The 18,231-nt window shown below is 52.0% G+C and overlaps 1 protein-coding gene across 1 annotated transcript in view; it reads left to right on the top strand.

The window, feature by feature from the left end:
* The first annotated feature begins 7,885 nt into the window (after positions 1-7,885).
* Positions 7,886-18,231, top strand: part of NEK6 (NIMA related kinase 6) — a 72,545-nt gene continuing 62,199 nt past the window's right edge. Inside the window, exon 1 of the mRNA XM_054584395.1 lies at positions 7,886-7,991. The gene's annotated coding sequence lies outside the window, so the exon portion shown is untranslated. The remainder of the gene's footprint in view (positions 7,992-18,231) is intronic.

The raw sequence follows: 18,231 nt of genomic DNA, 5'->3' as shown, positions 1-18,231 counted from the left end.
AGCAAACACTATACGTTGAAGATTTTTTTAAAAAAATAAATAAATAAACAAAGGCCGATTATGTAGGATTTGCCAGAAGCAGGAAGTGACTCATGGCACCATTATGCTTATCCTGCAGATGAGACTCTGCTCCAGCTAAACGTGCCTACTTATCTAGGATAAACTGTGGCTTCACTATATCCCAGCTGTGTGACCTTAGGCACCTCACTTTATCTCTCTGGGCCTTTATGTCAGGCAGGGAGACTGAAGCAAACACCAAGCTGTGTGGGTATCTGTAAAGGGAGACAACACCAGCAGCTACTGCATAGGCTTGTTGGGATGACTAAATAAAATGACAGGTGTAAAATATAAAGTGCTAGGTTCTGAGGCTAATCGAAAGTTGGTATTAATACTATTTTCAGCAGTGCTGGCTTGGTATCTTCCCCTAACCATAACCTGGTGAGAAAGACGTCATCACCTCCGATTTTCCAATGAGAAAACTAAGGCTCTGGTTGGCGAGGTGACTTGTTCAAGGCCGTGCTGCTAAAAGGTGGCAAACGAGGCTGTGCATCCTGGTCTGATTGGCTCCAAGGCTGGGTTTCTGCCAAGCCCCTGGGCCCTGGCACGTTCTGGGGGGCTAACCGGAGCACGTGTTATGGAGTTGGGCGACTGGCTTTGGACAGAAAGCATGGGGTCAAAATAGCAGCCTATGCTTGGGGCTGCCCATGCCGGGGGCTGCCCAAGCAAGTTGGCTCAGAGCCCGATGCCTGTGGTTTTGAGCTGAGCAGCACCCACACACGGCTCCTTCTTCAGGGGTTCCAGAGCCCCCACTCGCTGCCTCTCCTATGGTGAGCTCCTCTATCCACACACTCTGCCAAAGCGGGCCCCTCAGAATATCACTGAACGAGAGCAAATGGATTTCCTTTCCCAATGGTGGGTTAGCCCCCCACTGCCCGCCCTGGTACGAGGGCCGGTTTGGAGCTGGGGGTAGGGATGGGCAGTGTCCAGACCCTGGCAACCCCCTTCTTTAAAAAAAAAATTCAAAAACAATTTCAGTTACAGCTGACATTCAATATTATATTAGTTCTGGCAAGCACCTTCACACAAAAGCCTCATCAAAATTTCTCTGATCCTCCGCCCTGCCCTCCTTCTCCCAGTTCCCAGGCCTGTTTGCCAGTCTTCATCTGGTTCCTTCTCCCCTAGCCCCCAAGGCAAGCCTGGTATGTCCTGATGCCTGGAAAAATTACACCCATTCCCAGAAAACCAGGGGCAGGGCTGAGAAACCCAACAACCAAATGTTCTCCTTCACGTTTGGATCAGGGGTGGATGGATGGATGGTGCCGTTGGCCCTAAATCCAGAGAGCCCCAGCCCCCATCTACTGTGAGAGCAGCCAGCTCCATGGGTGTGCCGTAGAGGCCGCAGGCCCAAAGGAGCCTCACCTTTGCCACATGCTCCAGGAGGCCCAGGAAAGCCGTTTCAGCCCCCTCACTTGCCCTGCCCCCAAGCCAGGAGGGATGCCTGGAAACCTGGGAGGGAAACATGGTCAATGGGGGACCCTGCTGACTCAGTTCAAAGCAGAGCAAGTGAAACACAGATTCTGGACCCATCAGGTGCCTCCTTAACCATGTCGTAGACAACATGGTTGACCTCTCCATGCATCCATTTTTCGCATCTGTATACATTCTCGTGGGGACGTTGATACCTACATCAGAGAACCAGTGCCTAGATTACACAATCAGTTCTTGACTAAGATGATCATTTGTTCATTTGTTTACATCTGATCCAGGCTGCTGTGCACCTTGTGTTTTCTTCACTTGTTGGAGACTGCTTCCTATCCCTCCATAAAGAGCTCCTTCCTTTTTAAAGATAGCATAGTACTCCAAACTATTTGTATTTAAACTCTGTGTACTGTTCTAAGCACTGTGGAAGATAACAGAATTTTCAGCCATGGCCTCTGCCTTCAAGGACAAGAAAAGCAGAAAACATTGGAGAGGCAAAGAAGAGCAATTTCTCCAATGGGCCCCAAGTTCATTTGTGAGGCTTGACTTTAGGGCTAATGTACATACCAAGGTCTGTCCAGAGGGTATCCAGCCATGTAATATGAAAAATAAAGACATTTATTGAAGAAGATACAAGATACAAGAAACATCGTACATAAGAAAATGACACCTCAGTCCCCTTCAGAGTGGGCACCTGGGGACCTCCCACAGTTCTCCCAACTGCCATCAGCTGCCCCATCATATTTTCCTGGATCTCATCGATAATTTGAAATCTCACCCCTTCCAGAGGTGACTTTAGTTTTGGGAAAAGTTAGAAGTCGCAGAGCACCAAATCTGGGCTCTAGGGAGGCTGAGTCACCTGAGTGGTTTGATGTTTCACCAAAAAACTCTGCACTAGACGCGATGCACGAGTGGGCATGTTGTCGTGATGAAGCTGCCAGTCACCAGCTGCCCATCGCTGTGGCCTTCTGAACCATTCAAATAGTTTCCGCAGAAGAATGTTCAAGCTTAATACAAAATTTGATGCCGATTTGTTGCTTTACTCACTTAGTCATTTTGATGAAAGCCACACAGTATACATGCTCACTCAATGGTGTCTACTGCACCCACTGACCAGTACAGTGAAGTCATCATTGTTCACACACGTGCATTCCAGTCCACTCTCCTTGGCTGCCAGGTTACATCAATGTTGTGCAAACCTGTTCTCGTTGTATTAACAATGGCTGGACTTTTTCCAGATAGACCTCAGTATATATATTCTCAACTCTGAGTATCTGTAGGGTTGTTGAAAGATACCAGACATAGTTTCTTTTGAGACTTGAAAATTCAGCTCTTCAAGTTTAGGCAATCCACTTCTTCATTCTGGACATCTGTTTCCTCATCTGTAAAATGAGGGCAGCCTCTCAGGCTTGCAGTGGTCACGTGAGGTTGTATTCCTGAAAATACTCAGTGAAAAGTTTAACGCTGTGCTCCAAAAACAAAAACAAAGAACGAAACAATAACAAAACACTGTGCTCCAGGGTCAGGAGAGTGGGGGCGGGGAGGGTTAAGATGTGGCTCTAAGGGATGGTACATTAAGTGCCCGGAGTCAGGCCTCTGCTCGCCCAGAGGGAAGCATCTTGTAAGCCTTTCATGCTTTGCCTGCTAAACAGTTATCTCTTCCCACCTTGGGCAGTGACAGACGTCAACTCTGAGCATGCTACAGGCTTGATGTGGTAGACCCCTTGCCCAGGAGGCCCCGGAATGCGGAAACAACACAAGTTAGCCGTTTTAAATGAAGGCCGGGAGGACCTTGACAGATCATCATTCCAACCATTACTTTACACACGCAGCCAGCAAGGGGCAGAGATGCACGGGGTGTTGCCCCCACATCCCCGCACCTCCCTGCAGCTCCTCCTACTACCCTCAATACTTGCTGTTTCAACCAACAGATTCAAATTCTACTGACTCGTAATGAGCACCAAGAATGATGCCTCCCACGTACATTCTCTCCTGAAGGACCTTCTCAGCTACACTCTGAGGCAGGGGCTGTTGCTCATTTTACAGATGAGGAACCTTGGGACTCAGAGACAGGAATGGAGATGGGGACCGTGGAAATGTTCCTTTGGCCTCCGAAGGATTTCCATTAAGCCCACAAAACACTGGAACTTGGGCCCTGGTTCACCCGTACATCTGTTCTTGCACAACATCAAGCTGATGGAAACTATCTGCCTGTGGCTTCTCTCCTGCCCCTGGAGTAGGGGTGGTGATGGATTCACCTGAGCCTTCTGTACCTTCCCTGAGCTTGGCACAGGGAAGATGCAAGATTCACGATGTGACCAGGGGTCCCTGTGTGCCCAGGACCATCCTGGGTTATGCCTGCTGTCTCAGCGTCATTGATAATACTGCCCCCTTTTACTCTCAAAAGTGCCTTGGACTGAACAATAAATTATATGGCCACCTTGTTATTCATGTCAAGTAAAACGATAACTGGCCAGGTGAATAAATAAGTGAACAAATAGATCATCTCAGTTGGACTCTGAGTCCTGCACTTGTGTAAACTATAGGCAGCAGCTCTGTGATATGGGTATCAATGTCGCCAGTGCGAACGTTTGCAGATGAGAAAATTGATGCATGGAGAGGTTAACCAATTTGTCTACAAGATGATTTCAGAGGACATCCAATGGGTCCCAAATCTGTGTTCCAAATTGCAAGAAAATAAGAAAAGAAAACACACACACATATACATACATATATACACACCCACACAAAACAGTATCTGGGAACAGAGAGTTTGTCAACACTGGCTCCCTTTAGGGAAAAGAGGGAGGGAGCTAAGGGCCAGGGGTGAAGGGAAACTTTCCACGGTGTACCCTCTATACCTTTTGAATTTCAAACTGTGGACAAGTACTACCTATTCAAAAAATAAATGAAATAAATATTTTAAAATTAAACTAGCTAAAAAGGAGGTTTGCTACTTTACAAAGTGAACCACACAATGGCATGGAGAGGGTTAATGCTTCCTGCATTCCCTGCTCTGACCAAAATATTCAGTTGGTTTCCCAGCATGCACTGGGCAACGGGGAATCCTAGATGGTCAAGGTCTACCGGACTTTTGGAGAAACGCTCAAATTTGCCAGTCAGGAAACTGGTCAGGGCCACAGAGGGGGAGAAGGGTAAACTAGGGTGAGAGGCAGTCCTCCCCCAGCCAGCTGGGCTCGCTGCTCCTGAAAGGCCCATACACTCTTGTGAAAGTTCTCGGTCAGATGCACACGCATCAGGCTGTCGAGAAGGCCCAGCAGACAAGAGGCCTCCGTTTCATATTTGATATAGTGTAAAATCTGAGTCCCCCAAAGCAGTGACCTTTGTAAACAACCTGGGTGACCCTAAGAGTGATCATCCAAATCCTGATATTTTGGGAGTGAAAAGGGGTGCCAGACAACACGCACAAAAGAGGCTTCCTGGGAAAACCAAGACTACCCCGCCAAAATCCCCCAGCATCAGGAAGTTGGCAGGATGACATTTGGGACAGAGGACCTTCAAAGGAAGATGGTGTGATTCTAGTATTACTTGCCCAACTTCTCGCCTATCCCCCTCCCCCATAATGCTGACAACAAATAGGCTTTGAGTAAACCCAGGTCCAAACCACTTTACTTCTCTGAGCCCCAGCTCCTTCCTCTGTCAAACAGAAATCATGACCCCCGTCGAGTGACACTGAGAGAATGAGCTGTCTCACTGAGAGCCGGGCACGGGGGAGGCGCCCAGTGAGAGTAGTTTCTCTTCCCCGAATGCAGAGAAGCAATGAACTGATGCAGGCTTAATCCTGAAGCTCTAGGGGATGAACACAGAGTGAGTCTTTCTCCCAGACTAGATGCACAAATGCCACCGTGGGAGGAAGTGTCAGGCACCATGCCCAGGGAGATGGCGATTCGAATTCTGGGAGTCATTTTTCGAAGCATCTCTTCATGGTGACTCATCTGGAGACTCACTGAAAAATCCTTTGAGTTAAAAACAAAAGTCGAGTGGGGTTCTGGGTTGAACTGAACCTCTCCCCTCTGCTCCTTCCCCTCGCTAGGGTGGTAGGGACAGTGGGAGGGATGTGGAGGGTCTCTGGGCAGAATTTAACCTGGTTTTCCCCAGCATGACACCAGGGACTGGGACCTGGCCAGAGGGAAGGAAGGAGGGGGTGAGGAGGAAGACCTCTCCCCTCCCCACCCCAACCGAGTCCTGCTGCTGAAACCACCTGGCTCTAGAAGCCCCCAGCACCCCAGCAAATGCCCCACCCACACCTGTTCCTGAATTAGAGTCCAAAAGGTGGGGGTTGGGGGTAGACAGGACTTTGCTACTCCCCTAACACTCAGCAGCAGCCATCAGCTGGCCTCCAGCTAGCCCCATCTCTGCTGCCTGTGTGACCTGGGGCATGTTGCTTGACCGCTCTGAGCCTCAGTTTCCTAACTGGAAAATGAGGATATTAGGAGTGCTTGTCACAGGGACCATGTGTGGAGATACAGGTCTTCTCTTCCCGGGGGTCTGGTGCTGCTCCCACAGTTTCCTTTGGAGGGGAGTTTCAGGTTCTTGCTCCGCAGTGCGCCATGATGGGTCTCGGGGCACGGGGCCTGTCCTGGGTACAGAAGTCCTCTAGCCACTTCACCTACCCCCCCCCCCCCGGACCCCATGCTGGCCATCCCTCAAATGTCATCTCATCAGGGAGGGCTTCTCCCAGCACCGGCTTCCGCTTCCGTGCTTTATCCATCCCCCACAACTTGTAATTCTCGAATGCCAGAAATCCGCCCCCGCCGCCCGCCCCCCCGCCCCGCCCCACCAACCTCACTCCCAGATTGAAGTCCCAGAGAGGTTGTGCTATATTTTGTTGATGACCTGTATCCCAGTGCCTAGAATAGTACCTGACCCATAGGAGGCGCTCACACATGCGCTGGGTGAATGAATGAATAAACTGTTTGCCACACAAACATAGCCAATATCACTGACCGCTGGTAACAGTGCAACACACTATCTCAGAACTTCTAGTTATTTTTTTGCAGTGTTATTATTTCTGTTATTTTTGCAGTATTTATTTTTTATATTTACCCTTCAACCTATCTGACATTTATTGTGAGGTGTATCATGTGAGGGGAGGTAGTAAACAGATTCCCCAACTAAACAGCTAACCAATTTGCAGAATGATCCATTTTGTTCCTGTTGGTTAGTGGAAGGACTGGGACTGGGCTGCCTCTTCTGGACCGGCTGATGCTTGCGCCGACCCTTATTATATCAGCTATGCTGTCCATGAGTCAGGATTGCCTAGGTTAGGCACAGGCATCGGAATTAGACAGTCCAGCTTCTAGCTCAACCACTTACCAGCTGGGTGGCTTTGGGTGAGAGAATTTGCTTTCTAAGCTCCAGTTCTAAGCCTCATTTATCCTATCTGTAAAATGGGCACAGAAGTAGCATAATGCCTCCTTCACAGAACGGCTGTGGGACTGAACACCACAAGGCTGGCAGAGTCTGGCACACAGTGGGCGCTCAGCTGGTGTCATTATTGTTATGGATCATAGCCAGTTGAAGTTAGTTCATTCACTGGGCAAAGGAGGCCCAGTGGGCATCCTCCTGTGCCCCCTTGGTAGCTGGCAGGTGGTCACTGTCACCCCTTGTTCACACCCTACTGAGGGACACAGTACGGTTTGCATGTGGAGAAGCAGCACGTTTGGAAACAGGAACTATTCGCGCCAGGAGCGGCCCCTTCTGTGGGGGGAGGGGTCCCCTGAGGAAGTGAAGCCTGGAACTGAGCTGTTGCCTGTGGGCCCCCATGGAGACTGTCTCCTTAAAGAGGGTGTTAAACTTTCATTAATGGAGTGTTACTTCTCCCAGAAACTTCTGCACACTGACTCTCACTGGTCTTGGGGTCCACAGGAAGTGGGGAGGTCCAGCGAAGGAGATGTTGGTGCTTGGAGGGCAGGGAGCAGTGCTCTGGTCACATCGAGTCCCTTGGGACCCCGGCATTCAGCAGGAACAAAATAAGCGTTTGTTGATTGGCCGATTTCAGTGTGACCAGGGCTGTGGTGGGAGCAATGTGAGGTGAGGGGTACCCAAGGACGCTAGGGAGGGGTCCATGGAGTTGTCTGACTGCAGACCCTAATCCTCAGTGTCTAGAGCCCCAGGAAAGGGGAAGATGCTGCATCTGACTCGTTGTGTGAGTTTGGGCCTCAGTTTCCCTATCTCTGAAATGGGAAAGGGAGTCTGGGCTGAGTGACAGTGGTCTTGGGAGAGTAAAGGGAACTGGCGGGGTGAGGGAGGAGCCGGGGAGCCCCCCAAGCCGGCGTGGCGGAGCGCGCACGAGCGCAGGGGGCGGCGCGGCCCCGAGGCGGGGAGGGGCGGGAGCGCGCGCGCGGGCCCGCACAGGCGGTGGCGGAACAGAGAGCGGGCGAGCGTGCGGCCGCGGCGCCGCCAACCCGTGTGCGACCTATCGCTCCAGCCTGCCGCCCGCGGTCCCGCGCGCGGGTCCTCCAGCCGGCAGCCGAACCCTTCGCGCGCCGGTGAGTGGCCTGGGGCCGGGACGCGACTGGATCGGGCCCTCGGTCCGGGGAAGGGGTGGGGGCCGGGCCGCGGGGCCGTCACCCATACTCGGGCCCAGGACGCTACGCGTGCCCGCGCGCGCGCCCGAGGCTCCGCGGGGAGAGCAGGCGACTGTGCGCGCGTGAGGTCGGACGCGTGTGAACGTGCGAGTCTGAGTGTGTCCGCGGCCGTGCGTCCTAGCGTGCGTGTTCGCAGGAGTGTGTGTGTGCTTGTGGCAGAGTTGGTGCGTGTGCACATCGGAGTGCCTGGCTTGTGTGGTTTGGAGTGAATGAGTATATGGGGTGGGTGGGGGGGTGCTGAATGGGCATGGCTCCCATTGATCCATTTACCGAGTGTTTAATTTTCTATGTGCCAAGGAGTGTACCAAGCGCTGCATCTGAGATCTCATTTTTGTGATCGAGTATGTGTGGATTCAGGGAGTTCACGTGTGTGACGATTCACAAGTGATTTCTGCGGGTATTCGTGAGCCTGTGGGAACAAAAATGTGCATATGTGGGTGTGTGTGTAATTAATGTACAGGAGTGTGCGACTATGTTTATTATGGTGGATAAAGGTCCCCGTTTGGGCCCACCGAGCCTATTGTGTGATGTGCCCTCCGCTGGCGCTGATGCCAGGGAGCCAGCCCATGGAGAGAAGCGGGTCCAGCGTGGGCACCCGGTGGGTACTGGGCCTCGTTTGGTGAATGAGGAGCCAGAAGTCAGACCCACAAAGGCTGGCTGGGTCTGGCAGAGGGGGCGGCCTCAGAGCCACAGCTTGGCAGGGTCTCCGGCAGGACCCTCAGTGGGGGCTCCAGGAGGCACAGACTAGGCTGGGGCAGTGGCGGGCCTGACCCTTGGAGACCTGTGTTCAGTTCTTCCTGGGTACCCTTCCGGTTTCCCGAGCTTTGTTCCTACCCCTCTTCGGCCCTGGAAAATTTTAACTTTTTCCCTAGGCCTGGGGGTTGGGAACAGAGCGAGGCTGACCCTGGGGAGACCAGGGGTCTGGAGACACTTGTCTTGTGTCTGGATGTCTCTCTGCCTACCTTGCTAAGTAGATAGCTTTTCATCTGATTTATCTGTATCAAGCCTGGGCCTCAAAGAGCCCCCAAGACAGTAACAAATTGATCACAGCAGGCTTGGGACACCATCTTCAAGGTCTGTCCTCACAGTTTTGACTAACAGTCTTTTTGTGCTTTACACATGTTGAAAATCTCTGCAGTCGAAAAATCTCGACTGCTTTAAGGCACTTAAACTTTAGAAACTCAGGAGCTTCCTAGTTTCTCTGAATTGTCAAAATTCAGCCTGCCTTTCGGAGGGGAAAATGTCGTCCTCCAAGCTCAGCGTATGCGCAGGGGAACCTTAGGGGCATTTAAAAACTATGGCGTTAATGGAAGAAGAATTTCATTGAAAGGGATGCAGAGCCGACTGGAAGTGCCTGTTTCCAACTCAGCAGCTTACGGAGTGAACTTTGGACGTCTTCTTTTAGCAAACAAAACCTGGAAGGAAACAAAAAAGACCCACATTCTTTTTCTTTTGTGTCTTAAAAAACGAAAAACAAAACAACACAACACCTTCTAGGTTTGCTGGAAATGCTGCCTCCCCTTCCCCCATCCAGGCGAAGCCTTCCCCGATCCCCCACCCCTAAATAAAATATGCCTGTGGGGAGCTGTGGCTGAGTCATTCCCTGGCAGAGAGCCCCACGGGCAAACATTTGGGAAGGTTCTTGCCTAACTTCCCAGAAGAAAGGCCCAGGATTTAAAATGGTCCCTGTGGTTTGTCAGCTCCTGCTGTCCCGTCAGCTCCTGCTGTCCCGTCTGCTTTGGAAATGACCAAACAGTAGTTTCTAGCTCCACAAACTGAAGTCTCAGACTCAAGCCTGGGTTGGTCTTCATTTAGGGCCGTTCGGGTTTCAGGAAAGGGAGACCCTGGCTTTTCCCAGTGACACTTTTGAGGACTCTGAGCAAGGCAGAAGCAGGGAGAAGGGAAGGGAAGGGTGGTGGCAATTATGGAGCACCCACTGCGTGCCCATAATCCTCCCAGTAGTCATGCTGACGAGGATGGCTTTTTTCTTAATTGGTTTTTTGCTTTTGGTTTTATATGCCCAAGGAAACTGAGGCTCAGAGGAGCCAAGCCGTGTTCTGGGACCACTAAGAGGAGGCAGACGCAGAATCCGGTCACCTGCCTGATTTCACACTCATCCTCTTTCCAGCATCAGGGGTGTGACATTTGCCTTCCAAAGGCTGCACAGACTGGGTGCCGAGCGCTTTAACACACATCCGCTCCTTTAATTTTCACAGTGAGCTAGGGGGTTATTACCTCCACTTTACAGATGAGAAAACCGAGGCTCGGGGAGATGAATCACCGTGCGTAATTTTATGAAAGTAGTACTACAACTAAGGGCCACCGTTTAGTGAGGACGTACCATGGGCCAGCCAGTGTACTTTTAAGTACCTTACTTCACTCATTCCACTCACCAACACTGTGAGAGGGGAACTGTCATGATGCCCCTTCTACAGATGGGCAGCCGGGGCACGAACAGATGAAATAACATGCTGAAGATCACGTACTAATAATATGCAGTTGACCCTGGATTTGAACCCCTCTTGGCTGAACATAGTCTTCCCACTGAACTTGGAAAGTAAGAGTCACTGCGTACAGTGTCTGGCCCAGGGCTAGGGTCCAGGATTGTTATCCTGATCTTAGGAAGATGAAGACACGGGAGGTTAAGTAACTTGGGCAGGGTCATAAACTGGCAAATGGCAAAGTCAGGAGCCACATCTATGATTTCTGACTTGAAGTTCTTAACCTTCAGCCAGGTCTGCCTACCTTTGTTCTGCTTTTCTCCTGAAAAACAGAAACAAGTGGATGCAGTCACACCAGGTTCCCGCCAGACTCCTCGGTGGCCTCCAGCCTTCTGGGAGGGGTCTTCCTGAAGGCTGCCCTCCTTCCTTGTCCCCTCTTGCCCCTCGGGGGTAGGTGACCAACGCCCAGAACCAGAGCTGTCAGATAGAAAGGGCTACAGTTTACATTTTTCTTTCCTAAGTGCCAAAGATGGGTTTCAGAAGGGAAGTGTCAAAACAATTGTCAAAAAGTGAAGAATATTCCCTTCCTCTTCTCTGGGCAGACCAAGCGAGGGAGTTAGAGGGTGGCGGACGGAGGACCCTGGTGAGTCATGCCTTGTTGAATGCAGGCCGGCCCCTCCAGACATGTGAGGGGAAGGAGCAAGCTGGGACACTGGTGTCTGGAAGAGGCCAGCCTCCTGACCCCTGATGGCGGAGAGTGCCCTCCAGGGGGCGTGGCCCTCCATTCTGAATGGCATCATTTCTACCTAGGCGTCTTGTCACCCGCCATTCCAGTCCCGTGCCTGTCTCCCTCGTTCACTTCCATTTATATCGCGGTTTATACTACACGGTACTTGAGAGGAATGTTGTGTATGAGGACCTGTGCCATTTGGGGTGTGTGGTGCCGCTGTGAGTGTCCTTTGGTGTTGAGAGGAGAAGGTATTTCTCTCCCTTCCCACTACGTTCTGCCGAGTTGATGGACATTTGCAAATTGCTTTGAGATGCATTAATTTAAGGTGTGAAATAATAGATCTTGAGCGAAGGCTCAGCCGCATTTCTGGCATTGATGGATTTCTCTCCCGTCTGGCCTGTGATTTGAAGAGGTAAAAATAGTCCTTGTTTCTACATTTTTATCTTTTTTTCTGACGTCATTCTTAGGAAGCGGCGTGCACATGTGACAGACCTTCCCTTGGCCATCACCTCAGATGGCAGCCAGAATGCGGCGCTCTGGGGACCAAGGGGGCCTCTGGGGTGGGGCAGTCCTCTGCGATGGTCTGCGCCCCTCTGAGTGTCTGCGGAGTTGCTGTTATATGAGCAGGTGGCCGATAGTCAGGCTTGGCTAAAGACCCTCAGTGGCTTTTTGGTATTTGGCTATCTTCTCATTTCTGACCCTTGCGTAGTGACAAGGTGGCCTTCTGGGAAAACGTTAGTTTAAAAAGAAAATAATCGGGCCAGTGGCTTTACTCGTTCCTTTGGAGCTGGGTGACATACACACAGTCCCTTCCTTTGACTGAAACTGAAATAGACCAACAGCCTTCTCAGACTCGACTCCCAGACAGGAGCTGACATTGGGGCAGATCGGTCGGTGGTGTAATTTCCTGTAACGTTTAAGTTGGGAACTTGAACTAGCATTTTGACATCTGTCCCTGTAACAGGACTTGCTTGTGTGGAAACAGACCCCCACACACAGCCTCTGCCACTGTCTCCAATTCTGGATTTTTCCACAGACGACTTCTCGGGTGGTCTGGTGGCAAAAGACCCGTCTTCTAGCCAGGCCTTCTTGGCATCCACCGGCAGGACCGGTGCGCCCCTCCAAACCCAACTGGCCGCTGTGGCGGGGCTCCGTCTGGCAGGGCAAGTGAGGGGCCAGGGGAAGTGGAAGGTGGGGGTGAAGCCGGATCTGAAACGCATTCAGTTCCAACGGCCTTGATCCACACGGAGCCGTTCTTTCTTTCTCGTAGACATCTGTGTGAGGGTGACCTCATAGAAAAGAAAAAGGGGCTTTATGTAGGAATTCCACCGAGTGTGAAGGAATTCGGACAAGGGGAGGGGGAGGGAAGCTGCCATTCAGAGCCAGCGTTTTCCCGGAGTTGTTTAACCTTCACACTTCAAAATTGGGCTGGGGGAGGGGCGATGCTTGACCCTAGCACAGGCCTTGTAAGGAGAACTTCCTGAGCGAGGCTCCTGGGTTGAGTCCCTCAGACCCGTTCTCACCACAGGTGTGCGGCAGAGTTGGAATTTGTCCCCAAAGCCTGCCCTCTCTGTTCCTTGTGTCCCCAACATCTTTGCAACTCAAATTACTTTGACCTTCAGCTCTGATCGGGCCAAGCTGCAGAGGAGGAATTCATTCGGCTCACAGTCCAGAGAAGAAAACAGAAACCGAGGCCCAGACAGGGGAGGGCACTCACCCACAATCACATTGAAGAATCTGAACCTTGATCATGGCACGCGCCTGGGTTGCGGGTTCGGTCCCTCCTTCGGGGTGCATAAGAGAGGCGACTGACTGATGTTTCTCTCCTCTCTCTCCCTCCTTTCCCCTCTCTCTAAAAATAAATAAATAAAAGGTTAAGAAAAAAAAGAGGACTTGAGCCTTGGCAGCAGCGGAGCGAGGTCAGCGCTGCAGACCTGCCACTCAGGAGCAAGCCATTCGCCTCTCAGAGCCTCAGTTTCCTCATCTGGAAAACAGGGACAGTATTACGACCTCACAGAGTCTGAGAGGAGAACCAAATGAACAGGTGCATATAAAATGCACCGCATGTGGGTAGCACCTTGTAAGTCCCCCGATGCTCACTTCCGCCATGTTTACCAAGGACATCCTAGAAACTGTTTAATTACTAAGGACCTGCCTGAGGTCGCACAGTTGTCTCAGAGAGCATTTCAGGGTCCCTGCACATTGGGGCCCTCAACACGGCAGAAAGGGGTGCCGGGGGAGCCCCTCCAGATCACTGAAGCACTTTCCTATGATCAGTGACCCTCAAAATTGACGGGGAGGAGACAGCAGTGGCTTGGAAGAGGCAAGATTTAAATGTCAGGTGGCCGTGGGCATCTCAGGAAAATGTTTAGAAATGAGTAATCTTTGTTCCTCTCCCACCCACCCCCTGCAAGGCAAAAAAAGTAATCTTATACGTTTTTGGCGCGTCTTCTTGGGGTTGGAGGAGGGGTCTCGGGAGGCTCCCAGAGCTGTGTTAGGCAAGGCAGATGTCCTGTTCGTTATTTACACAGCGTCAGCCCTGTCAGAGGTCTGTGCTGACAGGGACGGCTGTCATAGGCCCGAGGCGGGGCGGGCAGTCGGCCCTCTCCCCGCACAGAGGCCTGTTTGGCATGGGCTAAGCATTTGGGGTTCCCTCTGGCTGACTTGTTTTCCCTGAGGGAGGGACCGCCCGTTCTGAGGCGGTTTCTCTGGGAATTGGCCGGCCGCTGTGGGGGGCGAGGGGAGAGCACCGGTGGGCTCCTGAGACCTCTGAGTCCAGCGCCTCCACCGCCCCAGCGGTCACCTCTGGCGAGGGCTTCACATGGTTCCAGCCTCCACTCCGTCGTTGGGAGAATGGGCCGGTAACATCAGTCTCGAGGCCCTTGATCCTCCGGCACCGTTTGGGGTGACTTGCCTTAAAACTCCAATTTTAGGGTTAGAATTCTGGAAAGAAAGCGCCTGGGATTAGAGCCTTCCCTGAAAAGCCACTATGGATAAGGGACATGAGCCCCAGGATGAGGGGGGTGTGGGGCGGAGGGGCGGGGAAACGTACGCCCACCTTTACCCACAGCGCCACACCTGTTACCTGTTTTACATGAGGAGGTTTTGCACAAGAGTCATTTTAAGAAAAGGTTCTTATACAAAATGCCCAGAATGTATAAATCCATCGAGACAGAAAGCAGATTGGTGGTCTCAGGGGCCGGGGTGAGGGGGGTGACTGTTTAACAGGCAGATGGAGGGCCCCCTTTGGGAAAATGCTTCAGAACTAGATAGAGGTGGCGGTTGTACAACATTGCGAATGCGCTAGAGGCCCCTGAGTTGTTCACTTTAAAATGGTTCACATTATGTTATGTAGGAAAAAATTCTTATAAAAAAAGGTTCTGATGCTTAAAAGCAAAAGCGTAAAAGCCTCTCACTCTGCAGATGGGGAGATTGAGGCCCAGAGAGTCTGTCACCAGCCGAGGTCTCCATGGCTTCTGAGGCTGCTCTGTGGCTTCAGTCAGATCACTGGGCCACCTTCCAGGCCAAGGCTCTGGTGGCGGTGCTTGGGCCTGGGCTGCGGGTGAAGAGCTCAGTGCAGAAACACGGACCACTCGGTGTTGCGCGGGCCGAGTGGACTCTGTTTTACTAACAGATACGCCCACACTGGCTGCTGTGTGGCTCTCCATTCACTCATTCATTCAAGAAACACATCCCCACATCCTGGGTCAGGCATCATGCTGGGAGCTGGCTCAGAGACCCTCTCGCGACCCCACCCCTGGACCTGTCACCAGCTGGTGGGGACACACGCGTCATGACTGCCTTGTCTGTAATTTGCTGTAAGCACATTTGGAGATACCCTCTCTGGAGAAGTGGGAGGGACATCTGAGCCAGGGTGTCAGGAAGCCTGGAGACCTGGCAGGGCAGAGGTCAAGGACAGGAAGCCCACAGAGGAAGTGGGTGTTGGGGGCTGTGGGATAGGGTGCTGGGAGCAAGACTGGGGGCCCGGAATGTGGGCAGACCCCAAACAGTGTGAAGCCAGGGACTTCCTGCCACTTCCTCAGTCTTTGAGCCCTTCAATAAGTCCCTTGTACCAGCCTTTACTGTGTGTCACATTCTATTTTAACCCTCCACATGGACTCACTTCACCCTCCCAGCAATTCTGTGATGTAAGTACCAGTGTGCCCATTTTATAGACAAAGACACAGAAACAGAATCCAGGATACATGGGGCTTCGATACCATTAGCATGAATGCAGAGAGGACCCTCTCCATGGGGGTCTGGTCTGAAGGGCCAGAGGGCAGAGGCTGCTGTCTGAATGTGCCCATTAGGTGGGCTGGGTTGGTGGCCAGGCCCCGGGCCTGGGAGAGAGCCTCCGTGGTGGCCGGAGGGAACAGCGTGCGCCAAGGTAGCATGCCAGGAGCACGGAGCATTGGTCTTGTCTCACAGAAGGCCGGGGCTGAGCCAGAGAACAGAGGCGTGTGGCGGGAGAGAAGGCCGCCGCGGCCCACCCGCTCCTGGGCATGGTCTGGTCTTTATGGCCAGAGCAGTTGGGTCCCTGTGACTTCTGCAGCCTCACATCTCAGGTGGCCCCCTTGCTCACCCTGCTCCGGCCAAGCTTGCTCTCACCTCAGGGCCTTTGCCCTTGCCGTCCCTTCTCCCTGAAATCCTCCCCCCAGATTCCTATGACTTGCTCCTCGCCTTCTTTCAGGACACCGCAAAAATCACTTCTCCAAAGAGAAGGGACGATACTCACCCCGTCCAAATGAGTCCCTAGCCCCTGAACTCTCTGTTCCCTGGCCTGGCGTTAGTTTTCTTCAGGGCCCTTAGCCCTCCCTGACCCCTTATGTTTGTTACCTGCTTCCCAGACTAGAACCAGAACTCCGGGAGGGTCAGGCTTGGTCTGTGGACCACAGCTGTGTCCTCAGTGCCCAGCCCTGTGCTTGGCTCATCGCGGGCAGTGTGAAGTGGGCAAGTGGCTGATGCCCAGAGCGTGTGTCTATGGAGTTACTGAGTCTGTCCGCAAACTTCGCCCCTCCCAGTGGCAGCAAAGGGCTGAGTCGTGCCTGGCTGACCATCCTCTGTACAGAGGAGATTTCTCAGAGAAAGGTTCACCCTCATCCTCAAATTATTCCAAGTAGGAGGAACATAAATCCAGAAGGGCGTGTACCCCCCAGAATTAGGGGATTTCCTTCCTTTGCCTCTTTCTTCACAGGCTGCTCCAGAATGTCTGTATAGCAGGCTCTTTGGGTTGAAACGGGGAAGTGCCTTGTCTCAAAAGCTGCATTTTCCACCAAGCACCCTTCCTTTTGTAGAGGGCATATCTTTTGGGGGGTTGCTTAGGAAAGAGGAAGAGGCTACACCCTCGCAAGCCCCCTCTCGGCACAGACATTGCTGTGTGGCAAATGAACGGGACCCCAGATGCCACCCAGCCCCCAAAATGGGGACTCCAGCTTGAAAGGAATGCTTTCCTACCTGTTAGACAACCGGGCAGCGTATGGCAGACAGGGAGTGGGGAAGGGAGCCCACCCCGTGCGTTGGGCCGGTCCAGCTGAATCCACACAGATGTAGGTACACCAGGATCTTAAGTGCGAACTTGAACTTGGTGTGCCTGCATCAGTGAGGGTGCATTTTCTTTCTTCGTCTCCCCCAGGAATTTTAGTGGCCTTTGGTGTTATTTTCAAATGCCAGCCACCTCAGCTAATCCGAGGGGGGAGGAAATGAGACTGAAGTTTTGTCTGGGTACAGGCTGGGGACCAGCTGACAGCATGGCATCTAGGAACCATGCAAAGAAAATACTTTTACTCCAAGGTAACAACTTCAGTTTGCACCCGCTTCTATAATATCCCAGATCTTCAGACTGTGATCATCTGTGGGGTAGGCACATGAAGACCACAGTTTCCAAACTCTCAAAAGGGCATTGGTCTGTGAAAGCATTCTAGTGACATTCGGGGGCAGGAGAGGCAGTTTGGAAGATGCTGTTAGGTCGCTGGTGTGTGAGAAGTTTCTGGATGCTCGAATGGCTTGCATGGGGGGCATCCTTGAAATTGCACAGTGCTGAAAATTCCGGGCCATATGGTCACTGTGATGTGCTAATGTTAGCAGTTGAGATATTTAATTACCCAGAAAAGCCTCTTTGCCTACCCACTACGGGTTACTGGGGAGCCTTTATTTCTCAGGAGGAGGGTCTTACAGAGTGTAATCGGACCAGCAGACAGGGAATCACTATCCCTCATTAATTTATTAGCTAATTAAGTGATTTATCTGGTCATGCGTTTCTTCCTGTGATTGCCTTTCATCCAGCAACATTCCCTGGGCCCCGCTCCATGCCTGGCCTGGTGCTGGCCACTGGGGATAGAGTGAAACAGGAGGAGAAATATTACTGAATTCATGTTGGGTGCCAGCCTCCCGGGCGGTGCTTTGGGCTACACATGAGTTAGTGCATTTCCCAATGGACGTTCACTGAGCACCTACTGTGCACAGACCCTTGGAGGTGCAGAAATGAAAATGATTCAGTTCCTACTGGTTTGAACTCCCTCCCCATTTTGATGGGGTCCTCGGGTCCCTGTGCCTGTGCTTTCAGCGATAAACCCGGCCAGCCACCATTCACAGGCCACATGACGCTGTCCCCGGCGTGAACCAGAAACCATCCAGATGCACAGGAACCGACGTGAGAACAAGGCATCCCCTTCACACGTCGCGTCTCAGTTCAGCGTCTTGCCACCACCCAGCATTTTGAGACAGAATGTGAGATCTCGTGGTTGGCTAAATACATAAATATTTTATGTCTCGATATTCTGAAAACGAAGCCCAAATGCGCAGAACTGCAGCACATCAGTGCTATAGATCATATGTTATAATAATCTGATGACATGTTGTTTAAATATTTATGGACGGATGCGACATGACAATGGGGGAGAGAGCCGTCTCCGAGCAGAGTCCTGGCAGATGCTGGAAAGGAGGGAGCAGATTCGCGGATTCCAGGAAGCAC

Source organism: Pteronotus mesoamericanus, unplaced genomic scaffold (genome assembly GCF_021234165.1).
Source record: "Pteronotus mesoamericanus isolate MK-2021 breed Mesoamerican mustached bat unplaced genomic scaffold, CSHL_Meso_final contig_78, whole genome shotgun sequence".
Taxonomy (NCBI): domain Eukaryota; kingdom Metazoa; phylum Chordata; class Mammalia; order Chiroptera; family Mormoopidae; genus Pteronotus; species Pteronotus mesoamericanus.
The sequence above is the reverse complement of the archived record's forward strand: the minus strand, read 5'-3'. Positions and strand labels throughout refer to the sequence as shown.